General features: G+C 42.5%; 1 protein-coding gene across 1 annotated transcript in view; it reads right to left on the reverse strand.

Annotated features, from left to right (window-relative positions):
* LOC133755111 (zinc finger protein 271-like) overlaps positions 1–13873 on the reverse strand; it is a 48352-nt gene extending 34479 nt beyond the window's left edge. Inside the window, exon 1 of the mRNA XM_062185389.1 lies at positions 13622–13873. The gene's annotated coding sequence lies outside the window, so the exon portion shown is untranslated. The remainder of the gene's footprint in view (positions 1–13621) is intronic.
* Between the last annotated feature and the right edge of the window lie 7754 nt (positions 13874–21627).

The following is a 21627-nucleotide window of genomic DNA, read 5'->3' on the forward strand; positions in this document are numbered from 1 at the left end:
GTAGCCTCAACCAGTTTTTATTGTCCATTTAATGGCTTTGGTAATTTATGGGTACAGAGGACAGATGTTGGCAAGATCCTAAAAACACCCTTTGAACCCTGCTCCAGCAAATGAAAACACAGAAAATATATACTGGAAATAAGCTTTATTAATTTACATACATGAAGAGAATTTTTTAAAAGGCATACTATTTGGACAAACAGATCATATTATTTTGCTGTAAAATTCTAAATCTAATGAAAGATTCCAGAATTGTCTGGATTAGAGATTATCTTTTTGTTTTCCTTAAGGCTTATAAAACAAATACAAATGTCCTAAAGTGCTAGATAAACCTGAAAAAAATTATGTTCAAAACATAGTTTTTATTCATTAGAGTTTAACATTGACAGAAAGGAAAGTCATTCAGTAAAGAGGTAGAAATGCTTTCAGACTTAATATTAATAATGTTGGTTTCCCAAATGCTTTTTCTTATCCATTAAGCTTAAGGTGAATTGGTATTTGCTGCACTAGCAGTCTGACTGCATGTCTTAGAGAATGAAAAATAGAGGCCTGTAGAGATGCCTGAAGAGTTGGTGCTTTTAAGTTAAGACTCTTCTCAGCTGCTGAGGAGTTCATTCCATTGAGTGCATAACTATGGATGATTCAGAAGATTTATAAGACTTAAGATACTCAGTTGTTAAGTTTATGAATTTTGTGGTAAATTATGGACTTACTGTGTCACTCAAATTTGCTGTGTTAAAAAAATAAATACAAAGATTATTTTTAAATAAAACTTAAAAAAAACTATAGGCTTGTATTGAACAAGATGTATCTAAACTTCATAAAATGCTGTCATTTTAATACAAAACATACATAAGCATATGTTTTAAACATAAATAATTGATTATAAAAGCTTGTGTTTCTACTCAAATACACTTGTGAAAAGAAATTACAATTTGGCTGGCGCCGTGGCTTAACAGGCTAATCCTCCGCCTTGTGGCGCCGGCACACCAAGTTCTAGTCCCGGTTGGGGTGCCGGATTCTATCCCGGTTGCCCCTCTTCCAGGCTAGCTCTCTGCTATGGCCCGGGAAGGCAGTGGAGGATGGCCCAAGTCCTTGGGCCTTGCACCCGCATGGGAGACCAGGAGAAGCACCTGGCTCCTGGCTTTGGATCACCACGATGCGCCGGCCGCAGCGGCCATTGGAGGGTGAACCAACGGCAAAAAGGAAGACCTTTCTCTCTGTCTCTCTCTCTTACTATCCACTCTGCCTGTCAAAAAAAAAAAAAAAAAGAAAAAGAAAAAAGAAATTACAATTTATCCACAAAATAATCTAGAATTTCCTAAAGTATCTAACTTAAATAATGAAGTAAAACATCCTAAAACATCTTTTCTTTGTGTGAATTTAATTACAGTACCTTACATTAGTATTCTCCAGCCCAAAAGTTATTAAATGTTTTGAAAGGGAGATAAACTCCATGAGGTTGGTAGATTTTCTGTTCTCAATTCTTCATGTACTTCAGGCTGGTGATGTGATGCAAAGGCTAATCCTCTGCCTGTGGTGCTGGCATCCTTTATGGGTGCCAGTTCTAGTCCCAGTTGCCCCTCTTCCAGTCCAGTTCTCTGCTATGGCCTGGAAAAGCAGTGGAAGATGGCCCAAGTGCTTGGGCCCCTGCACCCACATGGGAGACCAGGAAGAAGCAGCTGGCTCCTGGCTTTAGATCTGTGCAGCTCTGGCCATTGCAGCCACCTGGGGAGTGAACCAATGGAAGGAAGACCTTTCTCTCTGTCTCTCCCTCTCTCTGTCTGTAATTCTACCTCTCAAATAAATAAATAAAATCTTAAAAAATATATTCTTTATATATTCATATTAATTACAACCTCTTATTTTAGAAAAATGAGGGTTAATGGTTTATGACTTCTACTAGTCTGTGATTGTTACAAAGTAAAACTTCTAGTCAAGGTATGATTTTGTAAATTCCTTATCAGCAATCAAATTATTATAACAAAAATTATGGTACTAAGTTAATAGTCTTTAAATAAATACAAATTAGGAGAATATTTAGCAACTTAAAAACACCTCACTATCAAAATTATTCAGATGCAGACAAGATAAGCCTCCTTGTGGGGTAACCACATGCTGAATATCTTTTTTTATTTATATGTCTCACTGTCACAGGCTGAACAGCAACAGGACACAGTATGAGAATGATGAGCACTCCTCTAATTCTAGAGACATATGTGCCCTGTCAGGACTTCATTGGCCTAACTCATCAAAAGACTCAGGAATAAATGTTTCTGTTTTCAAGAGAATTGTGGGGCTGGCACCATGGCGCAGTAAGTTAATCTTTCACCTGTGGCACTGGCATCCCATATGGGCACTGGTCCTAGTCCCAGCTACTCCTCTTTCACTACAGCTCTCTGCTATGGCCTGGGAAAGAAGTAAAATATGGCCCAAGTGCTTGGGCCCCTGCACCCATGGGCAACTGGGAAGAGGCACCTGGCTCCTGGCTTTGGATCAAGCAGCTCCAGCTGTTGTGGCCATTTGGGGAGTGAACCAATGGATGGAAGACCTTTCTCTCTGTCTCTACCTCTCACTGTCTGTAACTCTGCCTCTCAAAGAAATAAATAAAATCTTTCAAAAAGTCTGTTAAAGTGAATTACAACCACCATTGTATGTTTTCTTTCACAACTTCAAGTGGACATAGCTCATAAAATAAAATAATTCATAGGTTGATGCCATGGCTCACTTGGCTAATCCTCTGCCTGTGGCACCAGCACCCTGGGTTCTAGTCCCAGTTGGGGTGCCGGGTACTAGTCCTGTTTGTTCCTCTTCCAGTCCAGCTCTCTGCTGGGCCCAGGAGGGCAGTGGAGGATGGCCCAAGTGCTTGGGTCTCTGCACCTGCATGGGATACCTGGAGGAAGTACTCTGCTCCGGGCTTCAGATCAGCAGAGCACTGGCCATAGCAGCCATTAGGGGAGTGAACCAATGGAAGGAAGACCTTTCTCTCTGTCTCTCTCACTGTCTATAACTCTACCTGTCAAACATAAATAAACAAACAAATAAATAAATAAATCATAGTTTCATAAATACTAAAGCTTAGACAATTGGTACCAATGAATAGCTTCTTTCATAATCTCTCTTTATAAATAATTAATAAACCAATTATTTTCTTCCTACTCTGCGAAGCCAGTCAACACAATTGATTTCAAATTTAGAATTTTCTTTTTTTTTTTTTTTTTTTTTTTGACAGGCAGAGTGGATAGTGAAAGAGAGAGACAGACAGAAAGGTCTTCCTTTTTTTTGCCGTTGGTTCACCCTCCAATGGCCGCTGCAGCCAGTGCATCTTGCTGATCTGAAGCCAGGAGCCAGGTACTTCTGGTCTCCCATGCGGGTGCAAGGCCCAAGGACTTGGGCCATCCTCCACTGCCTTCCCGGGCCATAGCAGAGAGCTGGCCTGGAAGAGGGGCAACCGGGACAGAATCCGGCGCCCCAACCAGGACTAGAACCGGTGTGCCGGCGCCACAAGGCAGAGCATTAGCCTGTTAAGCCACGGTGCAGGCCCAAATTTAGAATTATCAAATCACCCAGAAATGCACAATGTTAATGCTTTTGCAGCTTTATAAGAGCATAAAATAATAACAATTTTTAATTCTTGCACTTTTTAACAGCAGGCAATGTTCAGCCTGAAGCCAGGATCCCAGAACTCCATGCAGGCCTGGGTGAGTTCAGTTAATTATGAGGCCACACAGTATTCAGTGACACCTGTCTTTATAAAGACACATCTCAATACAAAATAAAACTCCCTACTCAGGACTTTTGAGATCCAAGAGAAAACTCAAATATTTTGCAGATGAGTGCAAAGCAGAAATCTGGAGACTTCTGTGAGCCAACAAGTTCCCTGCCTACCTGAGAATCAGCTTGTCACCAGGGAGATCAAGGGAAGAGGACCAAGCAAAGCCACTTGGAACCCGTGCCCAGAGTCTTATCTCTTGAGTGAGCATAAAGGCAGCCAAGTCATTGGGCACTGGCAGTTTTGGACCACCTTAATCCTGAAGTGGGTACACAAACTAGTCCAACTCAATTTGGGCTGAGTTATCAGACTGGAAATCTGGACAAAGATTGTCACCCATTAAGGAATCTGGACACAGGAATGGCCAAAAAAGAACCATCAGGAGATGTGCACAATAGGAGTCAGAGTACTAAGTGGGTAATAAATGCACAGATCCTAGACCAAGGCAACAGGCAATGCCAACCTTCTCTTTTGTTGCAAAGTTTTCTTATTTTATCTTAAAGGCCTTGAGAAACAGATCTGTAGACATCTCATGTGTAAGACAAACATGGATCATTCATAATTGGCCTATAAATATTAGCATTCTTACCCTGATCAATAAGCCTCAGGAACTAGCTCAGGGAGGGGCAATTAAAGGGAATCACTTCAGTTTCATTTCTAGGGAAGTATACATCCTCCATGAACTGCTTCTTACAAAATATTTCTCCAATTTTCCAGGAGAAATACATCAACTCTGAAGAGGCTACTTTTTTTTTTTTTTTCCATAGAGTCCAACACCTGTCTTGGGAATCACCTGTGATACCAGGTAGATGGATAAGAAAGCCAATTGGAATCATCAACTAGAAGACAAGATACTTTACCCAAATCACTATATTTCACTCTACAGAAAAACACAAACTGAATCACAAAGAACTCCAGTCAATCAATCCCCTGGTTTAATCAAAGGGCATATTTGCATTACTCCAGATATGCAGGCCTCTCTTTCTGTTGTACCTTCATGTGGACTATCTGCATAGGGATACAGAGTGAGGGGGAGGCTGCAGCAGTAAAAATGGTCAATGTTTCAATTATAAAACTGATTTTTAATTATCTCAAATTCAGTCATAAAAATTCTGCTCTAAGCAAGACACATAAAGCCAAGCTCATCCCTTTCTCAACAAAAATTTAATGCTAACTGCATATTTAGGAGTGTACTATTGCATTTAATTCCAGTACTTCTCTACATCTTATTTTTTAAGATTTTATTTATTTGAGAGGATGAATTATAGACAGTGAGAGGAAGAGACAAAGTTATACCATCTGCTGGGTCACTCCCCAAATGGCTATAACAGATGGAGCTGCACTGATCTGAAGCCAGGAGCCAGGAGTTTCTTCTCTGTCCCCTCCTTGGGTGCAGGGGCCTAAGCACTTGAGCCATCTTCTACTGTTTTCCCAGGTCATAGTCATAGCTGAGAGCTGGATCAGAAGAGAAGCAGATGGGACTAGAACCGGTGCCCATATAGGATGCCAGTGCCACAGGCAGAGGAATAAACTACAAAGCCACAGTACCAGCCCCTCTACATCTTATAAGCATATCTTATCTGTAAGAAGAAAACTGAAAAGTGAGTCAAGTATATCACAAATTATGTTAGAAATTATCTTTAATTAAAAAAAAAAAGGAAAACCCTATAATAGAAATCCTCACAAATGACCTGTGCCCTATTACTTTATCCTTTGGAATACTTTTCAAGATTTCTTCTGGCCTTCTTACCTTCCCTTGTTCCTCATACCCTTTCAATATCACTGCCCTCTCTGTTCCTGCAGCTCTCTCCCTTTGGAAGCAGTCTTGTAAACTGTCAATCATTATTTCAAAATGTTTTGTAGGAAGGGCCTGAATGGCCTTCTAATGTCCCTTAAATATATATTTCCATAAAATAGATGATAGAGGGGCTGGTACTGTGTCCCAGCAGGGAAGCTGCTGCCTGCACTGCCGTCAACCTATGTGGGCGCTGCTTTGAGTCTCATCTGCTCCATTTCTGATCCAGCTCTCTTCTAAGGTCTGGGGAAGCAGTAGAAGATGGCCCAAGTCTTGGGCCCCTACGCCCATGTGGGATAACTGGAAGAGGCTCTCAGCTCTTGGCTTCAGTTCAGGGTAGTTCCAGCCATTGCAGCCATCTGGGAGTAAACCAGAAGATGGAAGGCCTTTCTCCCTCTCTCTCTCTCTCTCTCTGCCTCTGCTTCTCTAACTCTGCCTTTCAAATAAAAATAATAATAATAAAAACAGACAGTAGAGCATACTGGGAAAGCCATTGCCTGTGATGCTGGTATTCCATATTGTGCATGAATTTATGTCCCAACTGTCTACTACTGATCCAGCTCCTTCATGTGCCTAGGAAAGCTACAAAAGATGGTGCTTGTGCTCCTAATCCCACATGGGAAATTTGGAAGATACTGGCTCCTGACTTTAATCCAGTCCAACTGCAGCTGTTGTGGCCAATAGGGGTGAGAACCAGTGGATAAATGATTTACGTCTCTCTCTCTCTTTGTAACTCTGCCTTTCAAATAAATAAATATTTTTAATTTTTTAAAAAATTTAACAAATGGCCCTATATATTCTGACTCATCTTGACATGTAACAAGAGCCAAGAACGTTGCTGCTGACTTTATGTAGTGCCTCCTCAATCCGTTCTATAAGAAAAAAATATGTATTTCTTTTGCTATCCGAGCACTCGAATCTAAAAGAAACAATACTACCCAGTACAGCTCTGTTTAAGGCTGCTCCTGCACTGAAGAAAAGTAAAGGAGCAAGGGGCCCAAACCCTGTGTGGCAGGCTGGCAGTCTCCTCCTCACTCTGCATCTGAGTTTCTGGTTAGAGATGGAGACAAAGGCAACTCCAGATACTGCAGCTGTACACAAACAGCCTCAATCACAGACACTCCTTGTGTTGTGCAACAGAAGGAGAGCACAGAGCACTATGTAAGGGAGGAATACATTGAACGAAAAGGAAAGTATGTGAATGGACATAGCTAAGAATTTCCCCACTCTGCTGATCATGATCTCAAGGATGTCCAGGCCAGAATTCCATTTCACTTTGGAAAGCCCACTCCATAAAGTTTTCTCCACCTAGGTGTATTCTTCTGTGAGGAATCTGTCTTCCTGTGAAGGATGGTACCACCACAGACTGAAAACCAGTCAAAAAGCAGAGTGATGGCTTTAATTCTCAGAGGTGAATGGACAACCACATCTATGAATTCTGCCTTGAAAAATAAGCTTCCTTCTGCTCTATGAATCTGATATAGGTTTGGGCTAAAATGAGAAACACAGAGACCAGTTGGGTCTGTTAGGTGAGAAGAAAGGAAGCTTGATTTCCAGTAGTTACTTTGTAGCATGTTAGTTTTGAGAGGATTTCATTTTCCACTTCTATTTGAAGAAATGGAAAGGTAGAATCTGTGCCAGCCTAACACATGGCAGCTTTAGCCACTGATGACATCACAGCTTGCTACCCAAAAGTGGCAGCCAAAATGAACTCAACAAATGAGAACCAAAATAAAACAGGAGTCTAACATAATACCAACATTTGTTCAGCAGATATTACCAAGATCCTGACACACAGCATAAAGGGTGGGGCTGGCTTTGTGGCACAGTGGATTAAGCCACCACCAAATGAAATACTGGGGTCCAATATGTGTGTCCACCCTTTAAAAAAGATTTATTTGAAAGTCAGAGTTTTGGGGGCAGGTGATGTGGCACAGCTGGTTGAGACACTGGCCTGCATCCCATATGGTCCCTGGTTTGGATCTTGGCTGTTCCACTTCCAATCCAGCTGCCTGCTAATGTGCTTGGGAAAGTGGCACAGTATGGCCCAAGTCCTTGGTCCCCTATATCTATGTGGGAGATCCAGAAGAAGCTACTGGCTCCTGGCTTCAAATCAGCTCAGATCTGGCCACTGTGGCCATTTGGGGAGTGAACCAGCAGACTTAAGACCTCTCTATCTGTCTCTATCTCTATCAATAACTCTGTCAAATAAATAAAATAAATCTTTTAAAAATGTCAGAATTATGGAGAGGAAGGAGAGTCAGATGGGATGGCATTGTGGACTAGCAGGTAAAGCTGCTGTCTGCAGTGCTGGCATCTGCTATAGGTACAAGTTCATGTCCTGGCTGCTCCACTTCTGATCCAGTTCTCTGCTAGTAGCCCTGGAAAAGTAGAAGATGATCCAATACCTGGGTCCTTGACACCCAAGTGGGAGACCTGGATGAAGCTCTTGGTGCCTGGCTTGGGCCTGGCCCAGTCTTAGCCATTGCAGCCATCTAGGGAGTACACCAGCAGATGGAAAATCTGTTTCTCATTCTCTCCCTTTCTCTATCTCCTCCTTGCAAATAAATAAATAAATGCTAAAAAAGAGAGAGATCTTCCATCTGAGATGGCTGCAATGGCCAGGGCTGAACCACACAGAAACCAGGAGCCAGGCATTTCATCTGGGTCTCACACATGGGTTATAATGGCCCAAACAGTTGAGTCATCCGCTGCTGCTTTTCTCAAGCCATCAGCAGGGAGCTAGGTTAGAAGTGGAGCAACTGGGACATGAACTGCTGCTCATCTGGGAAGCTGGCATTGCAGATGGTGGCTTTCCCCATTGTGCCACAATGCCAGCCCCATGAGTGCCAGTTTGAGTCACAGCTGTTCCACTTCTGATCCAGCTCCCTGCTAACACAACTGGGGAAGCAGAAACAGATGGCACAAGTACTTGGGTCCTTGCACCAACATGGGACACTGAGTTGGACTTCCAGGCTGGGCCAGGATTATTCATTGCAGGCTCTTGAGTGAACCAGCAGATGCAAGATCCTCATCCTTCTATCTCTGCCTCTTTCTCTGTAACTCTGCTTTAAAATAAAAATTTTTAAATCTTAATAAAATAAAGAGAAAGGGTGAGAGAGTAGCCACAGTAAAGTAACAGAGCAAAGCTACGGTTGTGCTGTCCCTCAGCAGCCTTCTGCCTTAAGTGGGAAGTCTCTGGCTTACAGACACTGACATAAGACACATTCAAAACACATTTCAAAACAAGAGATGAGAGGTTTACAAGGCATATTGATTTTATGATGACTTTCATCCATTAGGTACACTGGGTTTAGGTATATGCCTTTTGTGCAGCCAAGTTAACCCAGGGTCTAATTCAAAGAGATATACTGAGGAAGATGTGCTGACAGGGGAGACAATGTCCTATTGCTCTTATAGCATCATAAAGGGAAGGAAAAGGGCTACTCATGTCCATGGTTATAAGGAGGACAGAAGCACAAACATTTCAGAAGGGGGGAGCAAATTTCAAATATAGTTATTTTAAGAAAATAAAAGGAAGTAAATTTCAGAATATAACGTGGGGTAGAAACACACCATCAGTTCATCAATTCTCACAGGGATCCAGGAAAACTGCCCTGTCTACCCATAAACCAAATGTTTCAAAACACATTTTCTGATTAAATTCAGAAGATTACAGGAATCAGCACTCTGGGTTTTCAAATGCCAAATTAAGTTTTAGTTTCCACTATGGGCAGATGTAGCCCAATCACTCAGAACATGAGAAAAACTTTTCGATAAGAAACATGAAATATTCAGTCACACAGAATAACTGTGCTTAGTGCTCAAAGTGAACCCCAGGATAAGCACCCAGAAAACCTGTTAGGTCTTGGGGCCAGCTCCATGGTGTAGCATGTAAAAATTTATTTATTTATTTAAAAGGCAGAGTTACAGAGAGGCAGGGCACAAAGAGAAGTCTTCCATGCACTGATTCACTCTGAAAATGGCTGCAATGGCCAGAACTGGATCTATCTGAAGCCAGGAGCCAGAAGCTTCTGTTAGGTCTCCCATGCAGTGCAGAACTCAAGAACTTGGGCCATCTTCCACTGCTTTCCCAGGAGACAGCAGGAAGCTGGATCTCAAACCAGCACCCATACGGGATGCCAGCACTGCAGGTGGTGGCCTCACCTGCCATGCCACAGTGCCAGCCCTCAAAATAAACCTATTTTAAAAAGCATTTTAAATGAGGGATGGGAGAGAGTTTGTTTATCCAAAGCAAGGATAACATAACATAACATAACTACTACACAGAAGAAGCTCCTGGCTCCTGGCTTTGGATCAGCATAGCTGCGACCACTGTAGCCAACTGGGGAGTGAACCAGCAAATGAAGACTTATCTCTCTCTGCCTCTCCTCCTCTCTGTGTTCAACTCTGACTTTCAAGTAAAATAAATAAATCTTTAAAAAAAATAAGGTAACTACTAGTACTCATTAACTTAAAAAATATAGAAATGTAATGAAACTCAAAATATAACCAAAATCATCATCTACTATAAATTATAATTTTTTTTTTTTTGACAGGCAGAGTGGACAGTGGGAGAGAGAGACAGAGAGAACCGTCTTCCTTTTGCCATTGGTTCACCCTCCAATGGCCGCCGCGGCCAGTGTGCTGCGCTGATCCAAAGGCAGGAGCCAGGTGCTTCTCCTGGTCTCCCATGGGGTGCAGAGCCCAAGCACTTGGGCCATCCTCCACTGTACTCCCTGGCCACAGCAGAGAGCTGGCCTGGAAGAGGGGCAACCAGGACAGAATCCGGTGCCCCGACCAGGACTAGAACCTGGTGTGCTGGTGCTGCAAGGCAGAGGATTAGCCTGTTGAGCCATGGTGCCGGCCCAGAAATTATAATCTTTGAGAGTCATATTAGACAAAATTTAACCCCCCCCCCCTTTGAAAAATGCACATGGGACTGGTGTAGTAGGTTAAGCAGACCCTGGCAGTGCCAGCACCCCACATGGGCACTGGTTCAAGACCTGGCTGCTTCATTTCCAATATAGCTCCCTAATTCACCTGGGAAAGCAAAGGATGATGGTCCAAGTGTTTGGGCCCCTGAAATCAAGTGTGAGAACCAGAAGAAGCTCCTAGCTTCTCATTTTAGCCTGGCCCAGCCCAAGTCATTGTGGCCATTTGAGGAGTGAACCAATGGATGGAAGACCTCTCTCTGTCTCTCCATCTCTCTGTAAATCTGCTGTTCAAGTAAATAAAATGAATAAAAAAAAAAAAAAAACTATACAATGTTGTATTTTGGTTATTCCCTCATACAAAGAAAGCTCAGATGAACTGTAGATGAATCCTCCTGGCTTGATGCAATTCAGAAGGAGGATTGTTTTCTGCCACCCTGTGCTAGACATCAATGAGAGTTATTAATGGGAAGATGAAAGGACACATCAGACTGCTTCCTCACATGGCACCTTTTCTTAAAGACATCACTGCTACATTATCAGATTATGTCTCTCATATGAAACATGTCTCTCCTAAAAATTTTAAAGAACTTGCCAGAAACTTATAGCAGAGCAGGGAATGATGTGCCAAGAACAGTGAGTTAGCCTGAGTAGTTTAGGAATCCTGTTCTTGGATGTTTTCAAGTTCATATTAATGTACACACAACATAGTTGCTGATAGAGTGTCTTACAGTTGTTTCCTGGGTGTGAAGCAACTGTTTTCAGCAGAAATATAACTGCTTGCCCACTTACAAGCACTGAGATAGGGAGTACATGGGAAAAAAGGTCAAAAACACACTGGGTTTGAGAGGAAGAATGCTGTTACCCTAGCAACCTCTATCCAGGATTCCCTTTCTATTTTTACTTCCTAGGTAACCTTACTATGCTAAATGAGTTTCACAGATTAGTAATCTGGTGACAACAGGACTCTAACAGAATCTATGAATCACTCAGTTAATCAAGTGAAAACGTCATTATACTGAAAGTTAGTCTATAGCAATAGTTTTCAGGGCCACATTGCTCTTTTTTTAAAAGATGTTTTATTTATTTATTTGAGAGGTAGAATTACAGATAGTGAGATGGATAGACAAAGAGACGGGTCTTCCTTCTGCTGGTTCACTCCCTAGTTGGCCAAAATGGCCAGAAGAACTGCACTGATCAAAAGCCAGGAGCCAGGAGCTTCTTCTGGGTCTCCAACATGGGTGCAGAGGCCCAGGCACTTAGGCCATCTTCTACTGTGTTCCCAGGCCATAGCAGAGAGCTGTATCAGAGGAGCAGCTGGGACTCAAACAGGTGCCCACATGGGATGCTGGCACCACAGGCAGAGGATTAAAATACTGAGCCACAATGCCAGCCCAAAGCCACATCTTTTACCGTACTGTGTGGGCATCTCTGTGGGGGGAGAGGGGCACATTTTCCCTTTTCTTCCTTACCCCTCTTCACATTAACACCTTGAACAAAGGCTTCCACAGACCAGTCATTTTGAAAATCTACCACTAATATCCTCCCATGTTGAAAATGTCATGAGGTTAAACACAGAATCCAGAATAAGAAAAGTAACTTGAAGCTGGTGTTGTGTCTGAGCGGGTAAAACCATATGGGTGCCGGTTCAAGATCTGGCTGCTCCACTTCTGATCCAGCTCTCTGCTATGGCCTGGGAAAGCAGTGGAAGATGGCCCAAATGCTTGGTCCCCTGTACCTGTGTGGGAGACCTGGAAGAAGGTCCTGGCTTCTGGCTTCAGATCCATGTAGTTCTGGCCATTGTGACCATCTGGGGAGTGAACCAGCAGATGGGAGATCTCTCTCTTTCTCTCTATCTTTGCCTCTCTGTAACTCTGCCTTTTAAATAAATAAATAATTTTTTTTTAAAAGTAACCGGCCGGCACTGTGTCTCGCTTGGTTAATCCTCTGCCTGCAGAGCTGGCATCCCATATGTGCACCAGTTCTGTCCCAGTTGCTCCTCTTCCAGTCCAGCTCTCTGCTGTGGCCCAAGTGCTTGGGCCCCTGCACCCACGTGGGAGACCAGGAGGAAGCACCTGGCTCCTGGCTTCGGATCAGCACAGTGTGCCAACCATAGTGGACATTTGGGGGGTTAACCAATGGAAGGAAGACCTTCCTTTCTGTCTAATTCTGCCTGTCAAATAAAAAAAAAAAAAAAAGCAACTGGCCCTCTTAATTAAAACCATATAGACTGTAAGATAATCAGCTTGGTGGAGCATTGAGTGACTGTAAAGAACTAGACAAGAAAAATTGATACTTTTCTGTATTTATGTTTTTGTAGCTCTCCACTATGAAAATCCAGATTGAAGTAGCTCATTATTAATTCACACGGTAGACTTGCATTAATTTCAGTTCACTTCTCACTTTGCAAAGGGATTGGCAGCAGGTAATAAAAGTTGACATCCCTAATAACATGAGAAGAATGGTTGAAGACAGAAATCGAAAAGCAGGAAAATAAATCAGCCTCAAGCTCCAGATTGAAAAAGAGTCTGTTAATTATACACGGAAGAGAGATCAATCCACAAAGCTACTGCACAAGCTTCACGTGCTGCTGGGAAAGTCAGCCAAACACACAGAGCCCCAGCTGTCAAGTGTGTCCACGGGATCCAGCATGGGGTCCATGAGAGCCAGATCCTACTCTGATCTTCCATCTCCACCTCTCCGGAGCCTCGGGCTCCGGCTGAGGGCCACCAAGCCCCACCCAGCTGGAACTACCAGGGGATATAGCCTAAGGCCCAGCCACAAGGCATTCTCCGACCCACCCAAAGTGAGAACTGGGCTTATTTAAATATAGGGAATGGGACTCCTTCCTTCCCGTGCTCTCAACTGCCCTGCTTGTGCCGTTCCTCATCCAGTGTACTTTAAGGAGAATTTGAGCGAGGCAGCTCGTGGGACCGGCCGAGTGTTGGGAGACCAGGAAGCAGCGGTGGGAGACACAACACCTGGGCCCCAGCCTTGACTCTGCCGGAGAAGCTCCCAGGATCACTGAGAAGCAAGTGATCGAGGTCTGGGAGCCGCCACCCGCCATCGCACCCACCGCTCTCCCACACACGCATAGATGCCCCCTGCTGGCCCCCATACTTGCCGTGGAAAATCTCGGGAGCAGGTCCCCTTTCTTCAGGACACACGGGGAGCAGAGCGGAGAGGGTGGGACAGGAGAAGTCACTGGAACTGGGGACCCACGGTGGCAGATGCAGAGGCACAGAAGCGGCGGGCGGCAGGTCTGGGGCTGCGCTCCCGAACCGCCTGCAACTGCACTTGCAGAGCAAGACTCCCCAGTGAATGCGGGAGAAGGAGCAGCGCGGCCTCTTGAACTTCTGTTCCCAACGCCGAGCCACATGGAAAGGCACGCGCATGCGCACGTTCTTCCGCATGCACACGCACAGGCGTTCAGAGAGGAAAACGGTAGAGCACCGGGTGACTCTGGGAAATGGAGTCCAGGCCAGGGCATTCCTGGATAGACTTACTGGCCCTCTCCTAGGGCTGCAGTGTGGGGTGGGCAGAGACAGGCTGGGAACCAGAGAGCGTTTGCTTTTGTTTACATCCCTCCTTCCCTTCCTTCCCACCCCAGACCTCAAGGGTCAGCTGCTGTTCTTCCTTTCTTGAACAAAATCTTAAGAAGTGACAGCCACTGCTGCTGAGTCCCAAATCCCGGTTCTCTCACACACGCTGTTTCCCTCAGAAAAATCCTACCGGCTGCTTTATTCCTGGACAGCTTCTCTCAAGTAATAAATGACAAGGATTTCAATGTAACTCTTAGCACAGGTGTACACAGCATAGTTTAACATCTAGATTTGAGAATACAATTTTTATTTGTGTCTTTTATTTGTGGTTCTTTTCAAAGCATTTTACACCACCCTCTAATTCACCAAGTACAAAAAAAAAAAAAAAAAGAGAGAGAGAGAAAACTGGATACAGGACTAACATTGCCAAGTATCTTCTAGGGGCCAGATTAACGGAGTAAATGCCTTACTTTGTATCAATTATACCTCATTTAATTCTGGAGACAGCATTCTCAATTTACAAAGAGAAAGCTGAGGTGGAAAGAGATTAGAATTGAATTTGCCCATGGAAGTATGGTAAAAAAAAAAGTCTAGGTTAAAGGCCAACCAAAATGAAATATTGGTTTAAGAAATCTTTGGGACCAGCACGGTGGCATAGTGGGCTAAGCCGCCTCCTTCAGCACCGACATTCTATATGGGAGCTGGTGCAAGTCTCTGCTGCTCCACGTCCAATCCAGCTTTCTGCTCTAGCCTGGGAAAACAGTAGAAGATGGCCCAAATGCCTGGGACCCTGCATCCACATCAGAGACCCAGAATTTCCTGGCTCCTGGCTTTGGATCAGCTTAACTATGGCTATTGCAGCCATTTGGGGAGTGAACAAGTGGATGGAAGACTTCTCTCTCTCTCTGCCTCTGCCTCTCTGTAACTCTGTCTTTCAAATAAAAAAAAATCTTCTTTAAAAAAAGAAATATTTCTTTTATCTTGGGACTCAGTTTCTAAAACCCCAGATTTCTCATCTCTAAAATAAAAAGTGAGGAAGAGGAAGAGTATCTACAATCCTAAACTTCACTGTAGAGAAACGCATAGGATTATAACTTATCTAAAAAAGAAAGGAGGTTCAAAGTTGCTATTGCTGTATGGTTATTTTTCTCATATTTAATATCAAGATAGCATATAAATATTATGCATTCTTAGGTATATGTGTGGTGCTTGATTTTTAAGATTTTAAGTAGAAATGTAAATGGAAGCAGGATGACATGGAGTTCTGTTTGTGATTATTTCTGTTGATTATAATTCATGGGATTAGAATTGCTGGATTAGGAATGCTTAAATATATCCATTCATTTCACACTAATGTTTATTATGTCAGGCAATATGCTTTGTGTAGACTGCTTTTTCTTGCCAGATTGAAAGTTCATGAGGGCAAGAAACATGTTTGCTTTGACATTAAAACTCAGCATCTTGATAGAGTCATTCTTTTAGTTGAATGAATAAATGAGGCTATAAAAATTAAACAAATACAATTTCTGATCCCAATAACTACCTAGTTGAAGAGACAATGCAATAGATATCTATTTGATAACAGACACAATTAGATGAATGTATAATTTGTTGCTCAGAGACAACTTTGATAATAAAAAAGACGTTATGATGACACAGGGCTGAAATATATAAACAGAAACCATCCAGGGCCAAGCAGGTTAAATGTTCACCCTAGCTTTGTAAGGCTTTCCATTCACTATTTAGTAAGCATTTACTGAGCATTCTTTTGTGTGGTGTGTTGAAAGAACTACCAGCCACATGATTTTCCTAGATATTGGAATAAGAGATCCTGAGCAATCAGAAAAGGTTGGGATGAACTAAGAGGCTTTTGACACAAAGGTAAGAAAAACAAAAAGCAGAGAGTTCAATTAAAAAGTATATCAATGGTAATTTCATAGGATCTGAACCAAGGTATGGTGGTAGTAGGAATGAAGAAGAGGCAACAGATTACAGGGAGATCCAAAAGGCAGGAACAACAGAATTTCAATGATAGAAGAAGGCAGGAGGGAACTCATTTGTAAATCTTCATTTGGATTTTATTATCTAGTGGACAAGGAGTTCTCAGTACATTCATGTTCATCAGTAATAAAAGGCAACCTCCAACTGACTTATAAACTTTCTCATGGGTAGCTACTATCTATAAGCCTTATGTTGATCATCAAGCCAAATATTTTTGACTGCTACAATCTACAATGGTCCTCATTATGATGCAGTTACTTAGAAACTAGAAGACATAATCCGTGTCTATAAGAAAGGTCTAAATAAAAAAGTAAAATTCAGGGGCTGGCACTGTGGCACAGCAAGTTAACACCCAGGCCTGAAGTGCCGGCATCCCATATGGGCTCCTGTTCAAAATCCGGCTGCTCCACTTTCAATCCAGCTCTCTGCTATGGCCTGGGAAAGCAGTAGAGGATACTTGGTCCCCTGCACCCACATGGGAGACCTGGAGGAAGCTCCTGGCTGCTGGCTTCGAATCAGCACACCTCTGGCCATTGTGGCCAATTGGAGAGTGAACCATCAGATAGAAGAGCTCTCTCTCTCTCTCTCTCTCTGCCTCCCCTCTCTCTGTGTAACTCTGATTTTCAAATAAATAAATGAATGAATGAATGAATATTTTTAAAAAAGAGTAGTAATGGCCAATAGTTATAAAAAAAGTTAAGTTAAAAAACCCATAAAATCATATAATTCAAAGCTAAATTTGGAATACCTTGCTAATTCACAATTTATATATTCACCAACCTTAGGTAACTAAAGCACAATTAAGCAGGAAAGAAGTAAAAAAAAATTCCCTAGAAAGGGGCTGGCACTATGACATAAATAAATAAATCTTTTAAAAAAAATATGTGCAGAAACTGGCAGTGCAACACTTTGGGGTGCTCTGCTATGAGCTGCTGGTGGGAAATCCACCTTCAAGAGCATCTCTCACACTGAGACATTCAAGACACATCCTTAAGGTGGATGTGAAGTTTCCTGTAACAATGTCTTTGGGAGCCCTAGACTTGATATCCAGGCTTCTGAGATACCAGCCATCAGAGTGGCTGCCCCTGGCCCAGATCTTGAGGCACCCCTGGATCCAGGCGCACTCCCGGAGGGTGCTGCCTCCTTGTGCTCATCCAGCTTCCTGAATCCTGTCTGCCTCTGTCTGCATTTGTGCAGGGAGCTCTCCTGGCTCTGCTAACTCATCTATTTTTTTGTGTGTTTCCTTTTTAAGATGCAAGATATAAATTAATAAAAGCTGAATTGTTTAGTACCAGCTGAAAAAAATGCAGAGGATCTCTACAGCTAAACCCAAGACTAGGAACTTTATTTAAAGAAATGCCTACAGGGATGGTGTTGTGGTGTATGAGATACAACTGCCATCTGTGACTCAGCATCCCATATGCTGCTGATTTGAGTCACAACTGTTCCACTTCTGATCCAGCTCCCTGCTAATGGCCTTGGAAAGCAATGGAAGATGGCCCAAGTTTTTAGGCCTCTGCATCCAAGTGGGAGGAAGTTTTGGCTCCTGGATTCAGGTCAGCACAGCTCTGGTCATTGTGGCCAATCGGGGAGTGAACCAGCAGGTGGAAGACTTCTCTCTCTGCCTTTTCTTCTCTCTCTGTGTAACTCTTTCAAATAAATAAATCTTTAAAAAAGAGTTGTATGTATACTTATTTCAGAATATCTGACTGATCACCTAATGAAGATTTATCAAATTTATAAAATAAAAATCATCAGATTTATAATTTATACAAATTTATAAAATCATCAGATAGAATAAATCTGGTTTATAACTGGTTGGATCACTCTAAGTGGATGGATGTTATTTCAAAATTAATAGGGAGTTTATTTTGACCAAATATTTTAAGCCCCTTTGGCATCCTTAACAGATTTCTCAGAATCAAGATTCTAAATTTTTTCACTTTGAGATTTCCAACAGGAACACTTGATGTTTCAAAGGATATATCCTATCTTGTAGAGGTAATACCTGATTATGCAATTTAGATTGTATGTAAAGTACTGTCATGAAATTATGCTCAATTTTAAATTATATTAATATAGATATACCATTGATATATAAATTTCCTAAAAGTTATATGTTTTAAAATCTGATAGTTCTGTTGTATTGTTATCAGTCATGATGGTTATCTTGATAAAAAGGAGACCCAGAGGACTAAGGAAGACAATAGGTTTGTAAAATCATTCAGTTTCTATCCTTCCTTTTAAAAATATTTATCTATTTATTTGATAGGCAGAATTCCAGAGAAGAAAAGACAGAGGGAGAGAGATCTTCTGTTGGTTCACACCCCAAAGGGACACAATAGCCAAGGATGGGCCAGGTTTCGGTGATCATGTCTGCTTTATTAACAACCATGTATACTTTTTTTTTTATTTTTATTTTTTTATTTTTTCTTTTTTATTTTTGACAGGCAGAGTGGACAGTGGAGGGAGACAGAGAGAAAGGTCTTCCCTTTTGCTGTTGGTTCACCCTCCAATGGCCGCCGCGGTAGGCGCGCTGCGGCCAGCACACCGCGCTGATCCGATGGCAGGAGCCAGGTGCTTCTCCTGGTCTCCCATGGGGTACAGGGCCCAAGAACTTGGGCCATCCTCCACTGTACTCCCTGGCCACAGCAGAGAGCTGGCCTGGAAGAGGGGCAACCAGGACAGAATCGGTGCCCTGACCGGGACTAGAACCCGGTGTGCCGGCGCTGCAAGGCGGAGGATTAGCCTAGTGAGCCATGGCGCCGGCTTACAACCATGTATACTTTTTAAAGGGCTGGCAGTGGGAAAATAACTAATTCAGGGCAATACTAATTCTACAGGATGAAGCTGACATTGGCACTGCTATGCTTCTCCATTCAGCTTGAAGAGTAGATTTCCAGGTGGGCCTGGGCCACACCCAGGAGCAGTTTACCTGATTGGTGGTGGTTAGGGGAAATGCACTCAGGGATCCCATTGCCTGCCAGGAGGGAGGCTGTGGGGTCCCTCCTGGGAGGCATGGTGCACCATCCCCTTTCAACCTCCTGCATGTGCAAGGCAGGCAGTCTGAGAGGATAACCCATATCTCCCAAAAGGGTGCAGGAGCCCAAACACTTGGCCATCCTCTGCTGCTTTCCCAGGTGCATTAGCAGGGAGCTGGATCAGAGTGGAGCAACCAGGACTTGAAGTATAACCCATATGGGATGCTGGCATCATAGGTGGCAGCTTAACATGCTATGCCCCCTCTTTAGTTGCTTTAGTTGCTGTATGGAATGAATGTAAATGGCTCATGTCGATTAATCAATTTCATTTTAACCATGTATATTCAAAGATTTGTGCCATCCATAATTTTGTATTTTCTAAAAACACTTGAAATCAGTTTAACAGAAAATATTCTTAAATACAGATCTTAGGCTACTTTAGACACTAATTTCCAGAATGCTGAGGGAAAGAAAAAAACTAAAAATCCCATTAAACTGCTAGTAGAGGGGCCAGTGCTGTGGCACAGTGGGTTAAAGCCCTGGCTTGATGCTCCAGCATTCCATATGGGTACCAGTTTGAGTCCTGGGAGCTCCACTGTTGATCCAGCTCCCTATTAATGTTCCTGAGAAAGCAACAGAGGATGGCTCAGGTCCTCGGGCCTCTACATCTACATGGGAGACCCAGAAGAAGCTCCTGGATCCTAGCTTCAGATCAGCTCAGCTCCAACTGTTTCAGCCACTTAGGGAGTGAACCAGCAAATGGAAGTGCTCTCTCTCTCTCTCTGTCTCTGTCTCTCTCTGTAACTGTCTTTCAAATATATAGAATTAGTTACATGAGAATGAATTAATCATATTTTTGGATTTCTATGCTTTTATTTAATTTTTTTGGTTCTGCATTTCAGTGTTTCATCTAGATTCAGGAAGATTTCTACAATTTCTATTGGTTACTATACTTTAGTACAGTTTTGTAAATAGATGGAAATTTTTACCTCTCCACCTACTTAATTCTTCTAAAATGCAAAACTTTTTTGATTTCTTGTGGCAATGTTATTGTATGAGCTCAGTGAGAATCCATTATCAGGGCCAGCACTGTGGCATAGCAAGCAAAGTCGCTACCTGCAGTGCTGGCCTCCCATATGGGCAATGATTCAGGTCCCAACTGCTCCACTTCTGATCTGGCTATCTGCTATGGCCTGGGAAAGCAATGGAAGATGGCTAAAGCCCTTGGGCCCCTGCACCACTGTGGGAGAACCAGAAGAAGCTCCTGGCTTCAGATCAGCCCAGCTCTGACCTTTGTGGCCATTTCGAAGAGTGAACAAGCAGATGGAAGACATCTTTCTCTCCCTCTTACCTCTGCCTCTTTGTAATTCTGGCTTTCAAGTAAAAATGAATAAATTTAAAAAAAGAAGAATCTATTATCATCATACCACAATGTCCTTGAAAACATTAGCATACACAAAAATTATGCACAGATATCTGGCATCATGAACTCCTAGCCTTGCAATTAGTGAATAGAGTTGTCCCTTCTTAGTGAATCTCAAAACTTGAAAATACCAGATATTGCAGTTAAAAATGAAAATATAAGCCTGTCTTGGATTCAATTTTTAACTTTCAGAATTTTTGGTTCAGACATTATACATATTTCATGTAAGTAGTTAGCACACTGTATTACTCCTTCTTTCAGATCACAACTCTGTTCATTGTTTTTGTTTTATTTCAAAGATTTCGTTTTTCATTTATTTGAAAGGCAGAATTACAGACAAAGAGGGAGAGACAGAGAAAGAAAGGTCTTCCATCCATGGTATACTCCACAAATGGCTGCAATATATGGAATGGGGCAAGGCTGAAGCCAGGAATCAGGAACTTCATCTGAGTCTTCCCCATGGGTGATGGGGTCCAAGCACTTATATCATCTTCTACTGCTTTCCCAGGTCCATTAGTATGGAGTCAAATCAGAAGTGACTCAAATTGGCACTCACATGGGATGTAGGCATCAAAGATGGCAGCTGAACCACTGGGCCACAATACCAGCCCATGTTCATGGGCCTGAAAACTTTCACTGAGGTTAATAAACATTTCCTGTGTACTTATATGATGTTAATTATGGTATTCTGCTATTTGCTTGTAACCTTGTTCATTGTTTTAACATATAACTTCTGCATAGCTTATATGCATAGATGTAACTCAATTTGTTATCATCTTGTTGGTTTTGTTAAACACTTTTATTTTGAACTTTGGGCCTATTGAATGCCATACTTCTACAGAAGTACAATTCCCAGCAAAATAATCCTGGCTAGATACTTCAGGGCAACGAAGACTTCTGTATACGGAACAGATATATCTAAGTTTAGCAATGGACTACAGATAAAGTTAGCCTGAAGACCACTCCTAAATCTTCAGTGTTAATCAAATGTGACTAAAAACATATTTACACTGACATCTTCTCATCAAATGTTTCTATCTTGACATGGGTCTGCATGAAAAACCAGGTCAAATACAACTTTGCAACAAGAGACAGATAGAACATGATTGATCGGCTGTGATTTCAGAAATAGATCTTGATCATAAGGAAGAAACAAAAGTCAAGATGTAGTGAGTCACT

Source organism: Lepus europaeus, unplaced genomic scaffold, assembly GCF_033115175.1.
Source record: "Lepus europaeus isolate LE1 unplaced genomic scaffold, mLepTim1.pri SCAFFOLD_3_1, whole genome shotgun sequence".
In the NCBI taxonomy this organism is placed as follows: domain Eukaryota; kingdom Metazoa; phylum Chordata; class Mammalia; order Lagomorpha; family Leporidae; genus Lepus; species Lepus europaeus.